General features: G+C 46.3%; 1 pseudogene; it reads left to right on the top strand.

Annotated features, from left to right (window-relative positions):
- LOC131321815 (THO complex subunit 2-like) overlaps positions 1–26,026 on the top strand; it is a 47,395-nt pseudogene that overhangs the window by 18,258 nt on the left and 3,111 nt on the right.

Raw genomic sequence — 26,026 nt, 5'->3', positions numbered from 1 at the left:
TTTGTTTAGTACTTCTTACAATTACATTGAAAGTCCTATTAATTGACAGATAATTGTTTGGATCTTTTGCAAAGTGCGTGATGTGGAGCTATGTCTGTGAATGTATGTATCTATTGGTGTTGGCAATGGAAACTTTTATGCAAGCCTTAGATTTATTTTGCTGTCTGACTTTAAGCTGAAATGGGTGTATAGGATTCTGGATAATCTTCCAGTTGCTGTTCTGAGACCAAGGAGGGATGGCATTCAGTCAACCAGTTATGAACATGGTTTTCGTGTGGGGTTCAAAGGAAATTATGCAGGGCCCGCAGGGGTGAGTTGTGAATTTGTGGTTGATCAGCTGTTACGTTGTGCTTGTGTTCTTCTGTGACTGATTTTTATTCATATGCTCTTGCAGAGGAAAGAGGAGAAGTATTTTATAAACAACATGTTGCTATTTCTCTTAGCATGCGACTATATCTGGTGGGATGGGGTCCGTCCTTTTACTCTTAGCTTGGTGGTTCTGGTCTTATGGGTGAGTCTTGTTCTATACTTTTGTTAGTTTGTTTGAGTCTATCGTGTCCGTGTCCAGTTTTGTGTCCTTGTTGGTCATTGTTGTTCACTGCTGCTGGATCATTGCTGGCTCCTTGGATGAGACTACCTTTATGGTTTCATCCTTTCATTTCTTTGAATTCCATAAACTGCAATCAATTTTTAGGTGGCGCTGTAACATTCTTTACTATAGTCTTCGCCATCTGGATTTATTATTGCATCTCAATTTTACAATTCGATCTGCAGGATGAAACCGAGAACCCTAACCTTATGGGATCAGTTCACTTTTTTTTTTTTTTGATCATGGATCAATTCACTGATCATGAAGGTCAGGCAATGGCTGACCTTGCAGGGCCATTCCCTGTCATTCTTGGTACAAGGATGAAAGTCAATACTTCCAATGGTAATTTTTTCCCAAAACACTCAATTCAAAACACAAGCTCCAAAAATGATTCAGAGTATCTTTCAGCTAATTATTAATTCCAAATATTAAGGTATCAAGCTGGCGACCAGAGGCTCTAGCACTTTTTGCTTCAATCCGCCGCTTCCCGATTGAAGTGCAGGTGTATGGAAAACTCAAGTGCCATTAGCAAGCTCCCGATTCATGACATGAACAGACAAGGCACAGCACTTCGCTGCCTCACACCAGGCGGGAAAGACATCATCAAAATCAACCAGCTTCCAACTATTGTCTCAGAGGTACACTTCTTCCCATGAACACACAACATTTGAACCTAGCTGCGAAAGAAATTAATCCTGGCATGCATTTAACTTATATATTCTTCTCTGAACATGACTTCATTACAGCAAGCACTGGATCCAACCTATCTGCAAAGTAACTGACATGGAGCAGAAGTTCTGGTACATGTCGTTCTCTAAATGCAACAGGGGAACAGATGCAACAGCCCATACTTTGTACTGCAAGGAAAGAGAGGAACCAGTGCCACAGTAAGTCCCCTTCAAACACATGTTCAGAATAATCAATATCAAAACAGTTGTATAAAACGCACGCGTAACTTACTATTGAATCCCATTTCAATTTCTTAACAACTGCAGATTCAACGTAGAACTTACAGACAACACAGGCTCTATTGTTGCTACAGCATTTTCACCTGTCGCAAAGAACATGTTCAGAATCACAGCTCCATACCTAAAGGATAACATGGATGAGGACATGAGGTAATTCAATTTCCAGTTTGAAGTTACTTCCAAATTACATGAATTTTTACAAAATCTAGGGTATACTATCCATCGCTGCAATGGAAAAGCTTTTTGAAGGCATTGAGTATGCTGTTCGCGTTTGGGTGTTGAATTTTAGCCCCCGCGAGATAACACAGTTTGTGTTTTAACATACATGAGTATGACCTCATCAGCAACATCAAAACAGACAAAAATATATATGGGTGGGGAGGGGGTGGGGGAGGCGCTCTGGTATGGAGAGGAGAAAAAAACCGTTGTACACACAAATATATATATATATATATATATGGGGCCGGTTCTAGGGATAATACATTTGACAACACTTTTGACAACACATTTTTCAGAGCCCCACGTGAATAATCGGAGCCGTTCAATTTGTTTAAAACATGTTTTTAAAGGTTCTGATAAAAAATCAACTCATTTAGATATCGACAAGGGCTTGATCGGCTCATTCAATTTTATCCTGTCAAATTTGACAGAAATCAATTAAATGAGCCGATCAAGCCTTTACCGATATCCAAATGAGTTGATTTTTTATGGGACCCCTTAAAAACATGTTTTAAATATATTGAATGGCTCCGATCAATTGTATGAAGGTCCCACGTGGAATTTTGAAAAATGTGTTGTCAAATGTATTGTCCCTAGAACCGGCCCCTATATGTATAGGGGTAATTTTGTAATTATACATTTTTCGGTTTGGGTATTAGTTCGGGTAACAGTGAAACCATAACCGAACCGATACCTGTTCGGTTATCCAAGGCTTTAACCATACCTGTACCCACGGGGAAATTTTCGGTTATGGTTCGGGAAAAAACTTCGGTTATGCTTTGGTTAACCATCGGTTTGGTTCGAATTGCCATCCCTAGATAGTTGGCCACAAGAGGCACTTGACTCTTATTCCTTTGGGACAGTTCATTTGAAATTTTTTTTTTTTTGGGCTAAATTAGCTTGAAATTAAAAAGAAGTTAACCGAATGTACAGCCTACAAGGGGCATACCCCAGGAGGAAAAGAAAAAAGAAAACAAGATGATTGAAAAAATTGCAGAATCTCATGCACAACCCGCATGGAGAGTAAGGTAGAGTAAGTGAAATTACAAAAACCGTTGTTCTATCTATGAGGAAAGATAGAACAACGGGTGTGAACCTATGAAGTGATATGGGTAGTAATGGTTGCAAGAAACCTAACTATTACCTGGCACATCCCGCCAAGCTAGGAAATGAAATAAAGAGTCACCATCAGAAACGACCATGTGATAGACCATCATTGAGAACTAGCAGCATCATGGCAAATCGGCATAGGGGAAGCTGATCAGCTACTACAGCGGAACGAGGCACCAAGAAGAGGCTCAACCAGAGATGACGACATCCGACAGGGGGCCTCACCTTGCACACCACACCCATTCCAACCAATCTAACTCCCTCATCTGAATTCCAAGCCTCACCAAAACAACCCATCCTAGCCTTAACCAACCACTACTAATCTCCAAAGACGGGTTAAGCAGGCCAAGAATCAAATACTCCGACCAACCCAGAAAAAACCTCAACTGGCACTCTCATCCAGAGAAACAGCTACTACAGAGGACCTCGAGCTTGAGGAGGTAGACATAGATAAATGCATCCAAACACGGGAACCCTCTAAACCCCGCTTGAAAGCCTAATCCACACAATCTACACAACCACAACTGATTACCAAAGACTCGCCGCCCACCAAAAGAGAGACAGCAAAGGAGCCTCTAATCTGCCACCAGTAAAAGAACTGGCACATTTCGAGGCCACACAACACTGCAGGGGACTATAATCTGCTCCGTTAAAACAGTGAAAAACCACACATCTAATAAGAACAGACACAATCACACACATGTCACGCTAAGAGACTAACGGGCTCAGAGAAGCAAGAGCTCTTGGGTTTTGAAGATGCAGCACGATAAGGTGCATAGCAATGAGCCCTCAATGGCTTGAATGCCTAGAAACTAAACTGGGCTAGGACCAAACAACACCTGTTATGATCTTATTTCTGATTTTTTTGGCAAAACCAAACTACTGCATATACCCAAAACCGGCGACACACCAGGACTAACTAGAACAAGAAGTAATGAAATATATCCAAATGATTAACCCGATCTCAGTCCAACAGATGACTGCCGAACGAGGTTTTCAATCTGGATCTACAAGTCTACGGAACTGAACTTAACGAAGATGATTGAGAACCAGGATTTACCTCTGTAAATCCAGAATCCGTTTGGAATTGACCCTAACACCAAGCCTATGTGAGCACTGAGCAGGAATTCTATCTGTAAATTCCACCAGATCTGACCAGCGCACCACCATTTCCGACGAGCAACTGTCCTCCGCCATGCGTAGCTTCAGGACCAGAGCAGAGGGAATAATGGCTACGAAGCTGATACGTCAGAAATGGGATATGATCTCCGGAGACTCCTTTTGTCGTGAATAGGACCCATGAGCAAAGACTTTGGGTCATCGCCGTGAAACCCACGAACTGGGAAACCTCACCGTCCGTTCCAACCCTTCCGGCTAGGAGTGGATGCTCGGGACACTCAGCTGTTGTGGGTTGGTGTAGGCCGATTCACCATGGCAGTGGTGAAGATCGGCATAAGAGAAATGGTGGGTTAATCGGCAGATCCCCTTTCTCTGATTAACCTATCGCCGGTTGAGGGAATCGGTCCATGGGATGGACTGAATAACGAATTTTTGATTTTTGATTCAACCAATACAGGCTGTAGTCAACTGGAAACAAACTGCGCCACACCGATTCGTCCTGTTGCCATACCTTTGAACGGTACAGATTGAAGATGATCGGGGAAATCCTCTTTTACCCGTGACTGAAATTGGCCGAATAGAGTATACCTCCAGGCTGTCGTTCCCTGCAAACTGATTGTTTGAGGGGAGGTCCAAAAATGGAAGATTTGTGGTGGATTTCTGAAAGGAGGAGTGTATATAGAGAGAGAAGCTCTCAACAGCCGACCTCTGTGATTTTCATTTGAATGTTTGATCCTATGTGTTACAATATTTATGATAACCCTTGATAATGTCAAGCTTTAACCGTTTGAAGTTTGGTCGAGTGAATTATTGGAAAACAAAATAAATTGTGACGTCATCTTTTCTTTCGAATATTGTGGTTTTATTACCATTTGGAGTTTTCCTTTCTCTTGTAATTATCTGTACATTTTCCGGAAGTAATGGATTCCCTCTCATTAGTGTCCTTTGAGTGCAGCCTTTACATTCTGAAATTTAAGTGCCTCTTTAGGAAGAACTAAACTGGTTCCTCCAATCAACAACATGAATTGCTTTATCGTAATAGCAAATGCATGCTAAGATTACAAAGTACCGACTTTTGTTTTACAAAAGTTCCCAAAATTTGACTAGAATAAAACCCCATGAGGGGTTGCTTTGTTCCTTCGAGGAAAAAAAGGCAGTTAATGAAAGAGGACCTAAATATTGGTCCATTTCACATTACCAAATGGGCACTGCATTGTAGAGCTGCCTAGAATGTTATGCTATCCAATGTTTTGAAAACCGGATCAGTAAGCGAACTGGAGAAACAACCGGGTGGATGGTTCACCGGTTCAACCGCGGTTGAACCGTTATAGAACCCTAAGAACCGTGATGTCATAATTATATATAAAATATATTATCAATATAGAAATAACTATAATAATAATATAAAACAATATGTGGGTAAGAAAATGATTGTAATGAAGTATATTTCACATTATTCGAAGTGAAAGAGGAGGGCTTACATTAGGCTATTATTTTCTTCAAAAGAGATGACATCTATATAACATGGGTTGGAAATTTAGTCCCACATGTGAGGATATGAGTATAGAGAAGCACACTATCATCTATTTATGCTTAAGAAGGCAGAAACACATGCACATGAGCAGAGGGCCACATGCGAGCTGTTCTCAGGATTGGTAGCATTTTGGATTTGGTATTACTTCTTGAACAAAGAAATCATGGGTCTCATGACCGTTGCCCTGTTATGATCAGCGCTTATGTATGACAAGATAGCCTTTTTAAGTTGAGTTTTGGTTAGATATATGGTAGCCTAATGAATTAAGTTTTCCTGATTTGTTACGGTTTAAAAATTCATGGTTGTGTGTTGGTCTGAGCAGCAACGGTATCTCATTGCTGGCACTTGGCACTCACTGATTACTTAGACTAGAACACATTTTTGCTTGGACTTTAGAATGCATGGCATCATTCTCCTCCTCCATATACTCAAAAGTGTGTGCATGCTATTGGTTTGGAATGCAAGTGCCATTCATATAGTTCTGCATGCCTATTTCAATCGAAACCCTCGGAGTTTAACAAGGTGCAAACTCGGGTTGAAACTTACACTCCAGAAGTTTCTACATGCTATCGGTTTGGAAGTTTCGGCATGCTAGGGTTTTCTAACACGCAAACTCGGGTTGAATAAAAAACATAAGTCAAAATTCCTCATTTTTGTAAGGCTTGGTTTGCTTATTCTTGACTGTGCGTTTATACACTGCTCTGTACATTGCTAGGTGCTGGGATGTAATTGTGAACATTCTTGATTGGATTTGGTTTTTTGTCTGATGGTCAAATCTTGGATCCCAAAGTTCAAGATACCATCCAAATGCATCAAGTTGTTTCTGTTGTGATTCACTCTTAGCCCTTCAGGTTGTGTAAAGATCTCAGCCATTAACTGAGTGGGAAGGTAGATCTCAAGTGCATTCAAGAATGATACTTCATAGTTTGCTCTCTCTCTCTCTCTCTCTCTCTCTCTCTCTCTCTCTCCACATGAGCCAGATATCTGATTCTTCATCGTCCTTTGCTTCGCAGCAATCAACCCACGGTCGCCTCAATCCTCTGCCATCAGTGCAGCTGTTAGCCAATAATGGAGGGTTTGATCTAGGGGTTCGATTATGGCCAATCCAAACATCTTGTTGAGAAAATTGCAGAATACCCGTTTTCTTTTTATGCAAACTTTTGGTTCATCATATATTTGGAATGATGCATTTGACTTACAGATTTTTCCTACAGGTTTTCTCATTCCTAAGTTAATAATGTCTTTCCTACTGATAAGTTCTTTTGACATTGAATTTGTTTCTTAATATCTCATCGGTGGTGGTGTTACTTGCTGTTATGTTTTTTCAAGGTTTCGCAATTTGTTTAAGTTCTTTGTTCAGGTTTTTTTGAATGCAAAATTCTTTTGGTTCATCATATATTTTGACTAATGCATGTAACTTAGTGATTTGGTCCTTCAAGTTTTTTCCTTCATAGATGATTAAAAATTATAAAGGGTTTTTTCCTTCCTGAGTTAAGAATATCTTTCCTACTAATATTTTCTTTTGCTTTTGATTTGTTTCCTAATATCTCATCGGTAGTGGATAGTGGTGTTAATTTCTTGCCCTCTTTTTTTTCAAGGTTCTGCAATTTGTTTAAGTTCCATTCAGGTTTCTTCTATCTGCCACTATCTTTGTGTCTCATTCGGGTGTTGTTTTAGCTCCCACAGGAAAGTGGATGGTCACGAGTAATTTAAAATAGCGTGCTAAACTATTTTGATTTGCAAAGTTGGCCCTCTGAATGATTGAGGAGCTGACTTTGAAAATGTTAAACAACTTTGTATGTGATTATCCTTTAGGAGCTGACTTTTTTTTCATGGCATTAGTATGATGTTTGTGACTGTGTCTAACATTTTACTCTGCTGGAGTTTCTTGCTGATGGTTTTGAATATGTGATGTTTTGTTTATGCCTTGGCTTAATTTTTTTATACTGACCAATGGGCCATTAATGATAAATTCTAGCCTTTAGGCTTGTCCCGAAATGCATTTATTTGGAAGTGCGTCTTGTTTTACCTTTATTCCTTAGAATGCATTTCCATTCTAACTTGGTCACTTCAAACGTTATACCTGTGGTGACCTTTGAGCAGCTACTAATTCTCAACTCAATTCAAAAGCCATGGACAACGATAGAAAAAACAAACGCATTTCTGTGAAGAAAGTACCATACCGGAATGACATTTTTTGTAAAGGCTTCTCCTAATTTTGGTAGCATAGGCAATGTGAAGCCACACTTCTTTTTAATATTAGAGCGAGGATTGAGAATGTGAGTTTTGTTGAGTGTGGAGGCTTCGGTCATGGACTCGGTTATTTAACCGGACCATCATTAACCGAGGCCTCATATCAGCACGGGCCTGTGTATATCCTTCTGTTTACTCGGTTGGTATCGAGTCTCCTGTTTACGTTTCGGTTAAATACCGAAGTGTGCATTCCGTTAAAGCCTCTTGAAAGAATGTTGCATAGCAAGAGGGGACCAAGAGCGACGCGTGGCGGAAAGGATCATGAGAGCCAGGTCTGGCCATGTGCTTCGTAACCGTCTTATCCAGTGCGTCATCTATGATGTCACCCGAGGCGGTTACCTGAGCGTGACCTCTACGCGCTAGCTTGGAGGCCAAGTAAACCTAGGTCTATAAATACAAAGGGATATTCATCTTTGAGAGGTATGCCATCTTTCCCTAACCCTAGACCTAAAACATCTTTCCCTACATCTAACTTGATCGTCGGAGGGTCACTAGGCTATTCCAGCCTTAGTGACTTGTTGCAGGTTCAGAGGCGGAGGAACAGAGTAGCTGAAGAGGCACACTAACTCAGGCCAAGGTCCCTCCTAAATCGAACCCCTACAATTAGCAACTCCCCTAGCCACCCTTTCAACTTTCACCTCCCCCTTTCTGCTCCGTTCACCGTCCAGAATCAAACATGGTTGAGATTGACGAAGCCCATCACGGTGGTGCTGCCCATGGGCTCGGTTCCCTTGTGGACCACAGCTTGGCTTCCGGCGGGGCAACTGCCCTTGGAAAGACCCACGTATCCATCGGAGTTGGCGCCGGAGCGTCAGCTCCAGACGCAGGCCCATCCTCCGAGCTCCACTCCTACATCCGCCACCTCGAGCGGAAAATCGACGACCTCACAACGGTCATGGACCGCGACAGACACGTCCGAGACGAGTTGGCGGAGATCAAGCACCTCCTCCAAATCTCCCCATCTCATTCCTCCGGGAGTCACGGCGGAAGGAAAAACCGTCATACCCCCCCACGCAGTCACGAAGCCGGTCACCTGCTAGGGCACAGACCTCGCCCCTCAGTCAAGGATCGTCTCGAGTCACCAAGAGCGGCGGACACACGAGCCCCAAAAGACACATCGCACAGAGACCGTTCCCGTTCCCCTGTGCAGCTTCGGAGGAGACCATCGGCCTTTGAGAGGCTCGGTGGCGGGAGCGTCTCTGCCTCCTCCACCCACTCGGTCCTAGTGGGCAGGACAGGCCGGGAATCTACCCCTAGCCTCACAAGGGCAGCCAGGGGAGACGACGGCCTTATAGAGATCCAGACCAGAGGATACCGCGAGCGCCTAAAGGGCTTCGGAGCCAGAAGTCCCATCGTCTCGCACCTCGGCGGCGCACAAAGCAGGAGCCCGATCACCGAGCGCCTCGAGCCTTCCACTCGGGACAGCTACCGCCATCACCGCCAGGAGCGCTTTCCCAGGAAATCGGTTAGTATTGATCCAAAGAGAAAGGAATATGAACGATTGGACAAACTCGTCCCAAAGAAGCGTGCTGCGACCGAGCGTCCAGACGGTCTCGACCGTTCGATTTGACCTCATCGTGACGCACGGCTTACACGACTCACTACCTCCCCCTTTACAAAAGAGATCGACTCGGTTACCCCCCCCAAGGGATTCACCCAACCCAAGTTTGCCAAATACGACGGCAAGACCGAGGCATACACTCACCTGGTTCAGTATAAAACTGTCATGTCTCTTTTTCTTCGGAATGAACCCTCGGACGACGCCTTCTTGTGCAAAGTGTTTCCTGCAAGCCTCGGCAACCTGGGCCTTACCTGGTTCAATCAACTCCCGGCTCGGTCAATCTCCTCGTTCGATTCCCTCTGTGATGCCTTTATGGCCCGATTCGTAACAAGCAACAAGCATGAGAAGGAGATCGACTCCCTCTTAGCCCTCCGCAAACGTAACGACGAAACGCTTCGGTAGTACGCCGGCCGTTATTGGGAGCTATTCAATGAGATAGAGGGTTGCGACGGCGTCATCTTTGCCCGAGGATTCAAGCTCGGTCTCACCTCCCAGGACGAGCAAGTCTACGACGACCTCGCTCGCCATAAGCCAAACTCTATGAAGGACCTTATGACTCGAATTGAGGGCTGGTGTCAGCTCATCGAATCCAAGGCAGAGAGAGGCATCGGGAAGCCTACGAGTTCAAAGAGGTTAAACACCTAGGTGTCCATACCGGCTCCCGCACCGGTCCCAACACCGAAGAAACAGGTCAACACCATCAAGCAGTCACCGAGGAGAGGACCGAAGCCAAGCGATTTCTATGCTGAAAAGACCGTCTTCACTATTCCCATCTACCGGATCATCGATCAAGTGAAGGATCAGCCCTTTTTTTCCTTCCCAAATCAAAAGCTAGGCACCGAGAATGGAAAAATCAAGAATCCCATCGTCCGATGCAGTTACCACAGCGAACAAGGTCACTTCACCACAGCATGCAAGCCCTTCAAGGCCTACTTGGAACAGCTTGTTGCGGGTGGCCACCTCGGCAACTTCATCGATCACGAGAAGACGACGGCTCGGGCACAGCGGACCGAAGAAAATACCGAGGAAGAGGTCTAGACAATCCACGTCATACACGGCCCCTTGAACCCCGAGGCCGCTCGTGTCATCCGGGCCGAGTTGAATGAAGCCTCCTCTTCCATGCAGGTCATGTTAGTCGGTCCCGAACCAAAGCGCCCCAGAACCGATGACGGTTCCAAATGGACAATAACGTTTTCCGAGACGGATCTCGACCGCGTCCAACTTCCCCACAACGACGCCCTCGTGGTCACGCTACGCATCGGAACTTTCACCGTCCGTCGCGTCCTCGTAGACCAGGGCAGCTCGGCCAAAGTCATGTACTACTCTCTGTTCAAGGATCTGAAGATTCCCGACACCGACCTCCGTCCATCCGAAGTTCCTCTTATCTATGGAGCTCCTGTCTGGCCCATCGGTATGATCACTCTTCCTGTCCGCGCCGGCTCGGTAACACTTCAAATGGAATTTGTGGTAGTTGACGTCCCGGGCCCTTACAACGCCATTGTCGGGCGAACCTGGCTGCATAAGCTTAAAGCGATTGCCTCCACCTATCACCAAGTGGTACGTTTCATTGGCATTCACGGGCACCAGGAAGACTTGTACGGAGACCAAACCGCGGCCAAGCAGTGCTATGTCAACGCCGTCCGAAGCAACAAACAGACCTCCCGGGTGAATCTCATTGAAGCCCCCGAGGCCCCAGTTTTGGAAGACGTCGGTAGATCCCCCGACGACAAAACCGTTGAAGACGTGGCCACCATCCCAATAACCGAAGACGGCTCCCGTTTCTTCCTTGTCAGTTCCTCACTTAGTGACACTGATCGGAATGAGACGGTAGCTTTTCTCAACCGAAACATTGAAGTGTTCGCCTGGACCACATATGAGATGCCCGGGCTCGACCCCTCTTTCATCTGCCACGAGCTCAACATCGACAAAGCCAAACGACCGGTCGTACATAAGGCACGACGGTCCTCTCCTATTCACTCCGAGGCCGTCATTGAAGAAGTCAACCGACTCCTGAACGCAGGGGCAATTAGAGAGGTCCAATATCCCAAGTGGCTGGCCAACACCGTCGTAGTCAAGAAAAAGAATGGCAAATGGCGTGTCTGCGTCGACTACTCAAACCTCAACGACGCCTGCCCAAAGGACTTCTTTCCTCTCCCCCGTATCGACCAGCTCGTCGATGCCACCTCCGGACATGAGCGACTCAGTTTCTTAGATGCGTACCGAGGCTATCACCAGATTGCCATGAGCGAAGGCGACATCGAGAACACCGCCTTCATTACCCCCCACGGGATCTTCGGTTACCTTGTCATGCCCTTCGGTTTAAAAAACGCCGGGGCAACTTTCCAGCGAATGATAACCAAAATGTTCGAGCGATTACTAGGCGACACTATGCTGGCGTACATTGACGACATGGTGGTCAAAAGTTTGCGCGCCGGTGATCATCTCACTCACCTCGTTGAAGTCTTTGAGATACTCAAGAACCACAAGCTCCGCCTCAATGCCGAGAAATGTGTCTTCGGTGTTAGCTCCGGCAAATTTCTTGGCCACCTCGTCTCCCGACGCGGTATTGAGGCTGATCCTTCCCAGATTCGCGCTATTGATCAGCTCTCGGCTCCCCACAACAAGCGCGATGTTCAGCGTCTAACAGGCATGGCAGCAGCACTGAATCGGTTTATAAGTCGTTCCTCGGACAAATGTCAACCATTCTTCGCAATTCTAAAGAGCAGCCGACGAAGCTTCAACTGGACAGAAGACTGTGACCGAGCCCTCCAACGACTAAAGGAGTATCTTTCCACGGCTCCTCTCCTCGTCACTCCTCAGAACCAGGAGGACTTGTTCCTTTACCTAGCTGTCTCCCCGCACGCTGTAAGCTCGGTGCTCGTCCGACAGGAGGGCCGGGAGCACCAGCCAATTTATTACTCCAGCAAAACCATGACTCCCGCCGAGACGCGTTACCTCCCCCTGGAGAAGCTTGTGCTCGCCCTCATCTCAGCCTCCTGAAAGCTCGCCCCGTACTTCCAGTCGCATCGTATCATCATCCTGACCGAGTTCCCCCTCAAATCTCTTCTCCGGAAGGCCGATCTCTCCAACCGAATCTCACAATGGGCCGTTGAGCTTGCAAATTTTGAAATCCACTTTCAACCTCGGACAGCAATAAAGGCTCAGGTGCTGGCCGACTTCATCGCCGAGCTTACACCGCCCAACATATCCGCTTCGGCACCCCCTCCGAGCACCGAGGCAGTACTCCAGGCCAACCCTAGCATAGCTTGGCAGCTTTTTCACGGAGATGTTTGGAAAATGTACGTCGATGGCGCCTCCAACAGCCGAGGCGCAGGTGCAGACGTCGTTCTTCTCTCACCCTCCGGTGTCCTACACGAAAGCTCATTCTCCATCAACTTCCCAGCCTCTAACAACGAGGCCGAATACGAAGCATTGATCTCCGGACTCAAGATTGCCGAAGCCATTGACATCGAAGAGCTCGTCGTTTACAGCGACTCCCAATTGGTGGTTAACCAACTCTCTGAAGAATATGAAGCTCGGGATGATCGCATGCGTACCTACCTCAGCGCCGCAGTCCAGCTCATTCAACGCTTTAAAGCAATCAGAGTCGAGCATATCTCAAGGGAACAAAACGCCCACGCCGACGCCCTTGCAGGGCTCGCTTCGTCATTTTCATGTACTGGACACCGTTCCATTTCCTTCAATTCTATTGACAAGCCCAGTTTTGAACTCGAAGATCTACAAAAGGAAGTACTCAACATAGAGCTTGGCCTGAGCTGGATGGATGAAATCGTCCTCTACCTGCGAGATGACACCCTTCCCACCGACAAAAAGGAAGCTCACCGACTCCGAAACAGGGCCGCTCTCTTTTGGCTCAATCCAAACGGGAAGCTCTACCGAAGATCATTTACCGGTCCATATCTCCTGGTTGCACACCCACACCAAGTCCAGGGCATCATCGAAGAGCTTCACGCCGGCGATAGCGGTTGTCACTCCGGTGGACGGTCACTCGCCCACCGAGCCATCACTCAGGGGTATTGGTGGCCGACAATGAAGAAGGATTCTGAAGAGTTCGTCAAGCGTTGCAAGAAGTGTCAGATGTTCGCTCCCATTATCAATCAGCTGGCCCTGGACCTTAGCCCTCTCACCAGCCCCTGGCCCTTCTCCCAATGGGGCATGGATATCGTTGGAAAGCTCCCAGTCGCTCCGGGTGGATTCAAGTTCCTCTTAACCGCAACCGATTATTTCTCGAAATGGGTCGAGGCCGAGCCCCTGGTAACCATCGAAGAAACAGACGTCATCTGCTTTGTGTGGCGCAACATCATCTCACGCTTCGGTGTGCCGTTCGCCATAATTACAGACAATGGAAGGCAGTTTACAGGGCAGAAGTACCGGGCCCTGCTTGACGAATACGGTATCAAATGGGACACATCCACTCCGACTTACCCCCAGGGTAACGGACAGGCCGAGGCGGCAAACAAGGCAATTTCATTTGGACTCAAGCGACGACTCGAGTCACGACGGGGAAAGTGGGCCGAAGAGCTACCTAGGGTACTCTGGGGCTACCGTACTACTCCTCGGCGATCTACCAGTCGCACTCCTTTTTCCTTAGCATTTGGAATGGAGGCGGTCATCCCTTTCCAAGTCGGACTCCCAACAATGCGAACAGAAAACTTTGACGAGTCGGTCAACAACAACAACATTGCTTCGGACCTCGACTTAGCCGAAGAAGAACGGGACAACGCAAGGATCAAGCTCGCTTCATACCAACAGGAGGTTGCAAAAGGTTACAACCGAAGTGTCCGCCTTAGGTCATTCAAGCCTGACGATCTCATCTGAAAAAAGGTGGTGGAGAAATCCAAAAAGAGAAAGCTAATGCCCAATTGGGAGGGCCCCTACCGAGTTCTCAAGCACCTCGGATCAGGAAATTACAAACTGGAGAAGTTGGATGGCTCCCCCATTGCTAAAACATGGAATGCAAACAACTTGAAGAAGTTTTACGGATAGTCCTCGGTTACCGAAGCCCGCTTAGTCATTATTATGCTGCATTTTCTTTTCAAAAGTTTGGAAGGCAATTTGCTTATGTATTGGCAGCACTCTAAGTTTGAATGAGAATTCCTTCTTTGGCACTATTCGTACAATAAGTCTGACTGTTTAAATCACTTACTCGGTCCGTTCTCGCCCGGACCGTTTTATACCGACTTTACGGATATTGTTCTCCCATGGGTGATACCCTCGGACAAAATTCCCACCAAGTCGCCCAGCCCCTCTGGTCGTCTGGATTTCGGGTCACTCGCTCTAAGGATACTCGGCCTCCCCCCGAGCCCCTTATAGCGACCCACCAGAAGATTTCCACTGCTCGGACTCGCTGCGTCACGAACCCATGGCACAAGCCATCCCCCTTCGTGACCCCGGCCCACGTCCCCTAGTAGTAATACCATCTCGCGTCTACCCGCTAAGTTCATTTCTATTAATAAGCAGGGGCGTGCAAGTCAAAATTTCATTAAACAGTTGCTTCTGATTCGGTCCCTATCGACCCTCCTACTAGCAGGGGCTTCGGATCAAATCACTTTTTCTTGATTAAACATCTTTTTTATGCTTGGCAAAGCACTTCGGTTAACGCTTCGGTTAAACTTGTTTCTACAAACTTTTCAAGTCTCACCGAAGCAGGGGCATCATAACCCAAGGAGCAAACCAATCATACAAGCATTTCAAAGATTAACATTCAAGAAAACAAAGCATTATAAGGTTTCAGCAACAATCCATGAACAAAAAAGTTACTGCTTCATTATCAAATATTTACAAACTCTGGAACGGCAAACTCCAAATGTCCGGAGCCGTCCAGTCAAAAGTTGCAGAATCAAAAGATGTGAAATCTCAAAAGTAAAAGAAAAAAGAAGGCTAGCCTAAGAGTGAGCTAGGTGGTCAGGCTGGTCCTCGGGCGCAGGGGCATTTGGATTGGCTTGGTTCTCGGGGCCCTGGTCCTCAGACGCAGCCTCCACCACCTCCTCCTCCTCTGGTAGGATGAGCTCCTCGGGAGGCGCCTCGGGAAGGGTTCGGAGATCAGAATCTTCAGGGAGATTAAGCCTCATCACCAAGGCTTCATGGCCATACCGAAGGCCGTTCAAGAAACAGTCCCGGTGCAGCTCAGCCTCAATCTCCCGAACCTGCTTTTTGTACTCTACTCAGGCTGCGTCCCAACCTTCATCGTAGCCTCCCTTCCTGGCGAAGTCAACCTCTGTGGCCCGGGTGACTCGCAGTGTGTTGGCATCCCCCTCGGCCTTGACGGCTCTGGCCTCTGCTTCCACCCTCTCCCTGTCGCACTGTTTGAAGTCCGCCACGTACAGCTCGCAAGTCTCCCGAGCAAGCTTCAGGTCTTCCTCCTTCCGAGCCAGCTCCCGAGCAAGCTTCTCGGTCTTTTCCTCCTGCGCTTTGCACCGGTCGTTGATAGCCAACGCCCGAGCTCCCGCCTGCAAACAAAAAAAAGAGAAGAAATTCAACAAGTGCAAACTCAGATTGAAGAGAACGGGACTTAAACCATTAACTCACATTGAAAAGGGCCTGAGCTATCTCGGCCGTGACGTCCTCGGTCAAGCCAGATACAGCCCGGGCATCCCTCGGAAGGTTGCTTCCTCGGAGCATACCGAAGGCCACGCCGAGGTTCTTCATGCTGTCGGCATGGTGGATCGGGCGGCTAGTGAAGTGACAGAATTCCGGAGCCCAGGGGAGCTCCCTCGGGTTAACCCACTCGCCACCCCCCTCCCCGGCGTTCCCGGTTCCTCCGCCATGCTCCTCCTCCTCGGGGATTACGATTGTCTCCTAGCCTCCTCCTTGGCCATCCCCTCGGTGCTCGAACCGCGGTCTCTTCTCTGGCGGCTCTTAGGGGGAAGCGGGAGGTGCCCTCGAAGTCCCGGCACCAGGAGTACCGGATACTGTCCCCCTGCCCCGACCAGCCGGCCTCCGGCGCCTCAGGTTCAGTACTTCGCGAGTTCCAGGGCCCACCATTTCCTCGCTCAGCCCGGTTCTCTCTGGGGTCTCACGATCAACCTCCTGGCGAATGACTCCCCGAGGCGCTAATGTGCTGCCCTCGGCTTCGTTGTCCCCGCCTGTCCTCTCCCCTCTTCCCACACCTCTTCCGTTTCTCCCTCCTCGGCCTCGTCCTTGGCCTGCCCGCGGGACCCCCTTTTGCCTCGGCTTCTTCTTCAAAAAGCTCGTGTAGGTTGGGACGTACCCGAGCAGCTCCGGAGCGTACCGACTGGTGATCGGGATAGCGTAGGCCGCTGTAATTCGGGCCCGGTCAGCTTTCTCCCGAAGCCGTTAAACGATTCCCTCGGCTGCAAGGCAAAATCAAAACAAGGGATCAACATGAAGTACGCAGGGCATAACGAAAACAAAGGAAACATCTACCGAAAAGTAAATTCTACCGACTAGGAGCCCCGGTCCCAAATTGCACTCTGGTAATGGTATCAGCATTCTCCCCGGGCCCGAACATAAAATTGCCGGTCACCGAGACGTAGATGTTTGCCCACTCCTCAGAGTCGGGGAGACGATCGACAAGGAACGTGTTGTACCCCGTTCTGCACGAGAGATAATATCGGTTGACTCCCAGGAGGTATACGCCGAAAAGTTCCTCGACCCCAAAGGTCAAGTTGAACTGCCTCCTCAGCTCAATAATGCTTGTGATGATTCGGTAGGAGTTTACTGTAAGCTGGGAGGAGGTAAGGGAAACGGTCCGGAGAACTCGTCGGACAAATTGATGGAGGGGGAATCTAATCCCTCCCTCAGTGATAGCCATCAAAGGAAAGATCAACTCCCCTGGTCGGTGAGGAAGTGTCTTCGGGTTGTTGTCAGGAAGCAGCCGGACCTCTACGTCCGGAGGGATGCTGTAAACCCTTCTGAACTCGGCGAGGGCAGCCGGTGTCCCATTAAAGTATTGGTTCAAGTAGGGGCATGGCCTCATCGGCCTTCTTCGTCCCCAAACCTCCTCGGGGGCATCGGCGAATGGGCTCGGTCCGTGGCCAGAAGTACTTGGGATTTCCATCTCCCAAGAAGCGAAGGCTGTAACTGGGCGTGAAGCTCTAAGGGGTCCGAAGGCTCAATAACGTCCAACGGAATTCGGTAAACGGCCTGGGCACGACACTCCTCGAAAATTTCCTCAAGATCGGCAGAAAGGGAGCTACTGGTACTGTCCGAGGAGACTTCAATGACCATTCGCCCCTACCTAGCAAGAAAAGACGTGCAAAAACCCGTTAGCTATATGCTTAGGGAAAAGCAACATGACCTAGCAAACAGGGGCGAAATGGTCATCGCTCCTCGGTAAGTTTCTGGGGAACTCTCCCCGAGAAGGGATCCCGAAGCCAATGGTTATCTCTATGGTCTCAGGTTGAAGATCGACCTCGGGAAGAATATGGGCCTCGGTTTTGAATTTAGACCTCGGGAAAACTAAGAGCGTCGCAGGAAACGCCCAGCGCCGCCGCGGGACGAACGACGGCAAGCGGCGGAACAGTCGCAACGCTTAAGAAATGTGGATTGGAGTGAAGAAAACTTGAAGAAAACAATCAAAACGTGAAAATCAGCAACTGAAGATCGTCATACCTGAGTTTCGTGACGAGATCCGCGTCCAAAACGCTCAAAATCTCGATTGAATGCTAGAAACAGAGAGACGGAGAGAAGCGCGGGAAACGAAGCGTCGTGCACCGAGCCGTCAGATCTTCGACGCGTGTCGCCATCGGACGGCCAGAATTGAGGGGTCTGCACCGAGGACAGGCGCCGGATATTCAGACCTTAGGCGTGATGACGCGTGTCACCGAAGCGACGTTTCGTACCAATCAACTGACATGGCACGTGCCGAGACAGCCTTTTTATTCTGAGACCTCGACAACTGCTGACACGTGGCTCTCCTCTGGCGCGGGTTGAACGGAATCTACCGAAGCAAATTCACTCTCCGGTTATTCTCTAAAAAGGATCAAGGCCTGATATTTCATACGATGGGATCAAGACCCTAAAGCAGAGGTGCAAAGCTCCAGGGGCTTGAGGGGCTATTGTGGAGGCTTCGGTCATGGACTCGGTTATTTAACCGGACCATCATTAACCGAGGCCTCATATCAGCACGGGCCTGTGTATATCCTTCTGCTTACTCGGTTGGTATCGAGTCTCCTGTTTACGCTTCGGTTAAATACCGAAGTGTGCATTCCGTTAAAGCCTCTTGGAAGAATGTTGCATAGCAAGAGGGGACCAAGAGCGACGCGTGGCGGAAAGGATCATGAGGGCCAGGTCTGGTCATGTGCTTCGTAACCGTCTTATCCAGTGCGTCATCTATGATGTCACCCGAGGCGGTTACCTGAGCGTGACCTCTACGCGCTAGCTTGGAGGCCAAGTAAACCTAGGTCTATAAATACAAAGGGACATTCATCTTTGAGAGGTACGCCATCTTTCCCTAACCCTAGACCTAAAACATCTCTCCCCACATCTAACTTGATCGTCGGAGGGTCACTAGGCTATTCTAACCTTAGTGACTTGTTGCAGGTTCAGAGGCGGAGGAACAGAGTAGCTGAAGTGGAACACTAACTCAGGCCAATTTCCCTCCTAAATCGAACCCCTACATTGAGTGAAGATTGAGAGCGCGAGTGTGGGATCTACTAGAGGATTATGTATCTAAGTGTACATGTATAGGAAAATGTTAAGTGCAAAGCGTGTGTTGTGTTTTTATTTATTTTTGATAAGCAAAACAATTTTATAAATCTCCAAATTTGAAAATTACAATGATTAAAAGGACATGGGCAAATGAAAAAAGTGTGTTATGTATTGAAAGAGTATGAAAATGCGTGGAAACATGTTGAAGCTGTATCAAAGTTCTGCATTTTGGTGGTTTTATTTGCTTCTTGACTGCAGTTTGTTAGTAAGATGTTGGGGTTTTATAAAAAATTTCTGGTGCAGTAACCCTCTATATTGAAATTCTAAGTGCTCACACACCAAATTTTAGGAGATTGCTCCTGGAAGTTGAAATTGGATTCATCAGTGTTAACATGTATATCCATATGATTGTTCAGATGTTCTTTGTTATATGTATTTGTAATTTGATTTACTTGTGGTTTGTGGGATTACAAAGGGAGAAGACACTGTTGAGCAGAGTGGAAAGTCATTGATGTTTATCTATAAGTGTACTGGAGAGCGAAATGATGAGCTTGGTGGGTTCGACAAGGCCATATTGAGGTCGCAGCACGAGTGCCAGGTAAAATTTGGGGAAAGTGTTGGTTCTGTGGAGATTTGAGTAGTTCAATCTTGAATCTTTAATGTGTTTGAAGTAGTTCCGAAGAAACTAAACAAAAGTCAATTCAAGTATTCACATTGGCTGATATTGTAATTATTGGAGCAAAAGAAGTGATGTATCATAATGATTGTATTGGTTTTCTCGAAATGATAGATGTTTTGAGTTTGTTTCATGCGACTATTGTTTAGTTGATATCGTTGTGCATCTGTTTTTTGGTAGCTGAAATTGAACAAGAAGAGCAAGTATAACTTATCAGATGGGTAAGAAGACGAATTCGACAATCAAAATGGACTTCAAAGAAGGGATGATTATGAGGATGAAGTACCATTTGATGAGAAGGAAGATGTCGAAGCTCCTAATATTGAGAGTAAGTTCCTAGTTTCTGCTAAAAAACACGTTTGAATACTTCAAAGCTTGTGATAAAAAAAAGTACTTCAAAGCTTAGTTTTTGTTTGTGGTTCTCAACCAAATAAATGGACAGCATTGAGTACATATGATGCCTAACATTTCACAAAGCACACTTTTTACTGAATTAGTGTTTTGAAACAGAGGAGGGAGAATGAGTCCTTTCTTTGACCTTCTCAATTTGTAATTCGAATGGGTTTATGTCAAAAGGGTGACTTGGTATGAGAATAGTAGGTGTTTGACCGACTGAATATACGATTTATAAAGATAGACGCATTTTTCGTATGGTGTTTCGTATCTTTTGAAATCTACTCGTTAATGTTACTGGAACCGATTTATCTTCCATTAAAATTCTAAGGGTCACCATTTGATAATTTAGATTATTTATTTTGATGTTGAAGGAGATATTATTTAGTGCCACTGGGCACTGTGGTGCACAGGCCCCTCCGCCACCACACATTGGTGTGGGGCCTATACACTTTATCTTGGGCCCCTCACCAATGTGGTGCGGGAGGGACCTTGAGCACCACATGGCTATTGAATAATTTTTTGTGTCGAAATTAAGAGCTGAACTGAGTTTGCCATTGGGAAATGACTTGTATTGAATGGCTTGAGACCACTGGAGGCCGATGAACAAAGGGGAGGGTACAGAGATGGATACGGACGATAGTATAGACTCTGTCGTGGTCAATTAGAGAGTAAAGTATGCTCATTGCGTATTTACCAAATGTAGGTCTTCAAGGCTGTGTCAAACCATCCTAACATAGGGACCTTGGAAAGGAGGGAAGCCCACTGGTACATTTTCTCCTCATTAGTGGATAGCATGGATTTTGGCAGTGCTTCTCTTTGAGTCCTAAAATTAGAACTTAGGCTCTGAGGGATTTGCAAAAGTAATTTAAGTGATATGTGGAGGCCTTTATCATAGATTGAGTCTGGTGTTAGGTATGATACGGGCTCGGGGCTCCCAAATGTCAAGAGGTGGTTGTTATATGTCTTACGATTCATCAAATATCGGTCAACACCTCCCTTCTAACTATGCGGTCAACTTATAACTTGTCTCGAAGAGGACAAGCCTGGACAAACTGTTAGTTCTAGCCTCCATATCACATTCCTCCCTTGGTCCCCATCACGGTTCCTAGGCCCAACTAGTGTGGTGCAGCTAGGCTCAATGTGGTGTTCTTTAGTATGTAGACAGATAGGATTTACCATGGGCAGCATTTTCAATGGTGAGTCAAGGCTCGTCTCGAGTTCCAGATAAAGGATAGGCTTTGGAAAAAAGCCTTGAGGCTTGAGGCATTTGAATTTGTCCCTCACTCTCTGAAAGCGTATGCCTTGTGTATGGGTATGGGGCCTTCACACAAGGTGCGTCTTTTGTGCATTTTTATGCATTTCATGTGAGATATACGCTTTCAGAAGGACATGACCTATAGATCGTCACACTCTCACCTCTCTCAACTTGTAAATCTTTGCTTGAAGTGAGAGTACGTATTTGAGTATGTCTTTTTTTTCACAGAAATTAGGGTATTTTGAGTATTGAATGTATATTGACACATATTTCTTGGCTTAGAGGTTCTTTTGATAATTTTACGTCATATTGTTATCTCTCTCACTTTGTTTTACTTTTCAGTAACTATGTGTATTTTTTTTTGGGTAAATCAGCTTGAAATTAAAAAGAGGCTAACCGAATATACAGTCTACAAGGGGCATGCTGCAGGAAGAAAAGAAAGAAAATAAAATATAAAACAAAGAGAGCCTATGCCAAACGGCTACATAGGACTAGAAGAAAATGAAACATCTGTTTCCTATCCATCTAATAGAGGGATACGAAACAGATGGCAAAAAAATTACACGTAGTGCAACCTAACTAATAGAAAAAGAGCCATCATGACAATAGGAATATAATATTTCAAATGGTCCTTGGGAACCTCAAACTGAACTCCATGATCTTGGAATGTTCTTAAGAAACCAGAGCTTAATTCACAAACTGATCTTCGGAAACCACCATCTTGGACAGCATCCTTGTACCATCTTGGACAGCAACCTTGTAGCAAACCAATAGCAGCCACAATACAGTTCAGTTGTTGAACTGTACACAGCAGAAAACAGTAGTAGCAGCTGTAGGATATAGCATTTTGCAGTCTTAGAATATCCCATCTTGGCTTGAAACAGCAGCCATTACAGATTGTGACTTAAGTGCAGAGCATCAGAGTATCAGAGCAGCAGCTATCTGCTGTCGTTACAGCAGCAGACAATGGCAGCGGCAGAACACAGCAGCAGCCATTACAGGCAGCCACAACACTGGTCAGCAACAGCCATACAGCAACTGGTAGCAAAATAGAGAAGTATGATACAGCTCGGGACAAGCCCCCTAGAAAAGCACACACATTCCAAGGGACAACCCCCTAAGGATAGGTCAAAAAAAATTAGTAAGCTACTATAAACAGCTAGAACCATTCAAAGTAGCCAAACAAAATCTGAACATGCATGCAATGGAGGACCCAAGGATGGAAGGCCAATACAGAAAATAAGATGGCCATGACACAGCCAACATGCACAGCTGCTCGAACAGCCAGCATACACAGCAGTAGCAGTAAATTTCAGCACATTGAAGTAACATTTTCTTGGGACACAAGAGCCCTGAGCACAAAAGCCTCAGGTATAAGCAAGCAAGTAAGATAATGTATGCTGATGTAGCATTCTGTCCTCACTTTACTACTCCCTTGGAAAGCTCATAGCTCCCACCCTTCTTTTCTCTCATGTGCTAGGACAAGACTCCACCAACTCCCTTCCTAGTTCTCGCAATATGCCCCCACTACGTATTACCTCCTCTCTCAAAGGAATGACGAGGCACTAGCACATACCTCACAGGGTAAGCACACTATTTAAAGAGGGATCACACAGTATCTTCAAGAAGGTCCACCAAAGAATAAAATATATACCTGATACATGGAAGTAATAGAAGCTAGCCCTCCCAAAAGGCCTTCTTGCCTCTACTTTCTAGTGCCACCAGAGGTGGATTGCTGCAGCAGTTGCAGCTTGGTGACATGACCTTGGGAATCTGTGTATGAAATCTGGACAGGAGATGGCCTTGAGCTACTCATGTACAAACCAAAAAACTTGATAACTACCAATAAGCAATGGCAACAATCAATAAAAGTCAAATGATGATTAAGTTCCACTAATGTTCCATTCACGCGCAACCCACTCTGCTTGAAGTGGAGGCAAGGCTTGTAATGATAAAAGTCTTGCCATTACCATGGAGTAAATTTTGTGAGCAATTACCTCCCAAGTAGAAGATGAACCTTGAAATTTTCTCACATTCCTCTCAATCCAAACATGGTAGACAGTAGCTGTAAAGACTAGTTTTGTAATAACAGCTTGAAAGGATTTGCCTTTTACTTTGGAAAGGAAAGTGACCCATTCAGGCCATGATCTAGAGTGCCAAGTGACCTGAATTTTGGAAAGCATGGTGTTCCATACCTGTTGTGAGAATGCACAGTTAAAGAAGAGATGGTCATGACTTTCATTTCCCTGGCAAAAACTACACTGAGGGGAGAGGTTCATGCCAAACAGTATAAGTCTACTAGTAGTAGATAGCCTAGTCTGGATAGCCAGCCAAGTGATAAAGCTACATTTTAGAATATGGGCTGGGAACCACACCAATTTCTGCCACACAACTGTTGGGAAGGAAGTTCTCAATTTATCCCACAGTGATGCAATTGAGAACTGACCATTAGGGGTGAGAGTCCATCTAATGTGATCTGCCTCCACCAATCTGGAGGGGATAAGAGGTGGTAAGGTCCTCCTTACCTCATTGAGCTCAAGAGTTTGTGTGATGGGAAATGCCCAGTTTGAGTTGTGGAGAATGTGAGATACTGTAGCATCCTTAGGAATGCTAGAATCAAGGGCAATTCTGGGGCCAAATTTTGCAATTAAAGGACCAAGTGGATGCCATTTTTTTTAAAACTCAAATGGGTGTTCATTTGACCAGAACCGGAGCTGATGCTGCTCGATTGTGGTCATGGCTGTAGATGGCGGCTCGCCAAATTTAGCTTTGGCTAGCTGGAAGGGATGTCATCATATACAAGTCAGATTTCGAGATCCGGTTTTCTAGTTTTGACTGGGTTTCTCAAAAACCCAAAATCTTCTTCAGTTCACCCCGTGATTCGACTTCCACAACAGGGTTTCACTTAACCCAAACATCTCGGACGGATGCTCTCTCCACACCAGCAGCGGAGTGCTTTGTGTAGCCATGGCAGCCGGCTGAACTGGTTCTTGACTGGGTTTCCCAGAAACCCAAATTTTTCATCAGATCTTGTGTCTTTACAGTCCATCTATGAAGCGATCCACAACAAGTATGATTGTACATGGCTGACGGAGTCAATTACAGCCGCCAGAATTCTCAGATTCTCCAGGTGGAATCCTGATCGACTGGAGTGTGTAAGGGTTTTCACTGTCCGATTGGGACTGCCGCTGTTCTTTGTAGTTGGCAGGTACGATTGAAGCTTGTCGGTATGGGTACCAGTCGGCACCTGAACTTCCTAGCTCTAATCTCACCATAACCTGCGCTTTCACGCACCAAAGTTGATGGGTCGGTGATGGTGATACATTATCTGGCCGTTCAAGGTCACTGTTCAAATTACCATTCACTTCTCAGTCTCGGAATTCGGCGATTGCGGCTGAAGGTAATGGGCTCTAGAACTTGTATTCCATATGAGATCTCAATCAGTGATTATGGAAGTTTGTGCTTAATGGTATTGAACATTAACTGGTTGTGGTGTTTTGCAAACCCGTGAGCTAGTTAGAGTATCTGTTTAATGTCAATTTGTTGCTGGACTGTTGGGCCAGTGTACTGTTAGTAATCGAGATTCAACCTAGGTGCTGTAAACACCAACATCAGCTTCATGCCCAGTATAGCTTCTGGGTCATTGTGGTCTTTGAAAACCATGGCTGCTAATCCAGGCTCATGGTAATTTTGTTGGCTGCATATATTTATTTCAATGGGCATGTCGTTTGCCTCAAAACTACTTTTGTCTATGCCTAGTTTTGTAACTGGGCAATCAAGCCATTGAGGGCTCAATGCCGTGCATCTTTGAGCTCTACTTTTTTACAACCCGGGAGCTTTGCTTCGACGAACTCGTTTGTTTCCTAGCGTGGCATGTGTGTGGTTGTGTCTGCTCTTATTAGATGAGTGGTTATGCACTGGTTGAGCTGTCTTAGCTCTCTAAAGATCAGGAAAGTACTCAAGTTTCATATCCATAGATGGACCCTGTGACTGGAGAATTGAGGCCCAATTTTTAGGTTTAGATCCTAAATTGGGTTTAAAGTTATTTTGATGAGGATGGTAAGAGTGGATTGTGTTGTTGGACTGTTGGACTACCGGTGGTATATGTTGCTGGACAGGTTTGGAGTCAAGCCCTAGGGTGGGTGTTGTGCCATGAATCAGACCTGCAGATGGGTCCAAAGTATACCTAGGTTTGAGAGATTTGGGGCTGTACCCGAGGTTAGGGTCACCTTCCAAATAGGGGTTCCCTCATTCATAGTACAGAGTTTTAGGGTTCGAGATTTGTACCTCCGATGGTTGGCGAGTGAACTGGTAGGTATTGCCTTGTACATGGGTAACATGAGTCGCTCTCTCTGCAGCCTCCAATATCAAGCTCTCTTCGATGAGGGCTTGCTGTAGCTTCCGAGCCGGACTAGAGGTCTTGATCGATTTGGGGCTGTGAGCTCCAAACCCTAGAGAAGATGAGTGCGAAGGGTTTCCTGGTATCATCGAGTGGGTTTGAGGGCTGATTAGAGGATCAGTGGTGTTTTTCTGCTTCCTCCTTACTTCGTTGGAATCGAGCGCTTTGCAACCCAGCCCGTCTACTATGGATATCGTACCGTTAGCCATGGAGAATCAGAGCTCCTCCACGCCCTTGTCAAGAATCGCCAAATCGCCTACATGTCAGACCCATTGCTCTCCGTTTATGTGATGAATTGAATTTAACTATGTGTA

Source organism: Rhododendron vialii, chromosome 4a (genome assembly GCF_030253575.1).
Source record: "Rhododendron vialii isolate Sample 1 chromosome 4a, ASM3025357v1".
Taxonomy (NCBI): Eukaryota; Viridiplantae; Streptophyta; class Magnoliopsida; order Ericales; family Ericaceae; genus Rhododendron; species Rhododendron vialii.
Note: the sequence above shows the minus strand (reverse complement) of the source record. Positions and strands in the feature narration are given on the sequence as shown.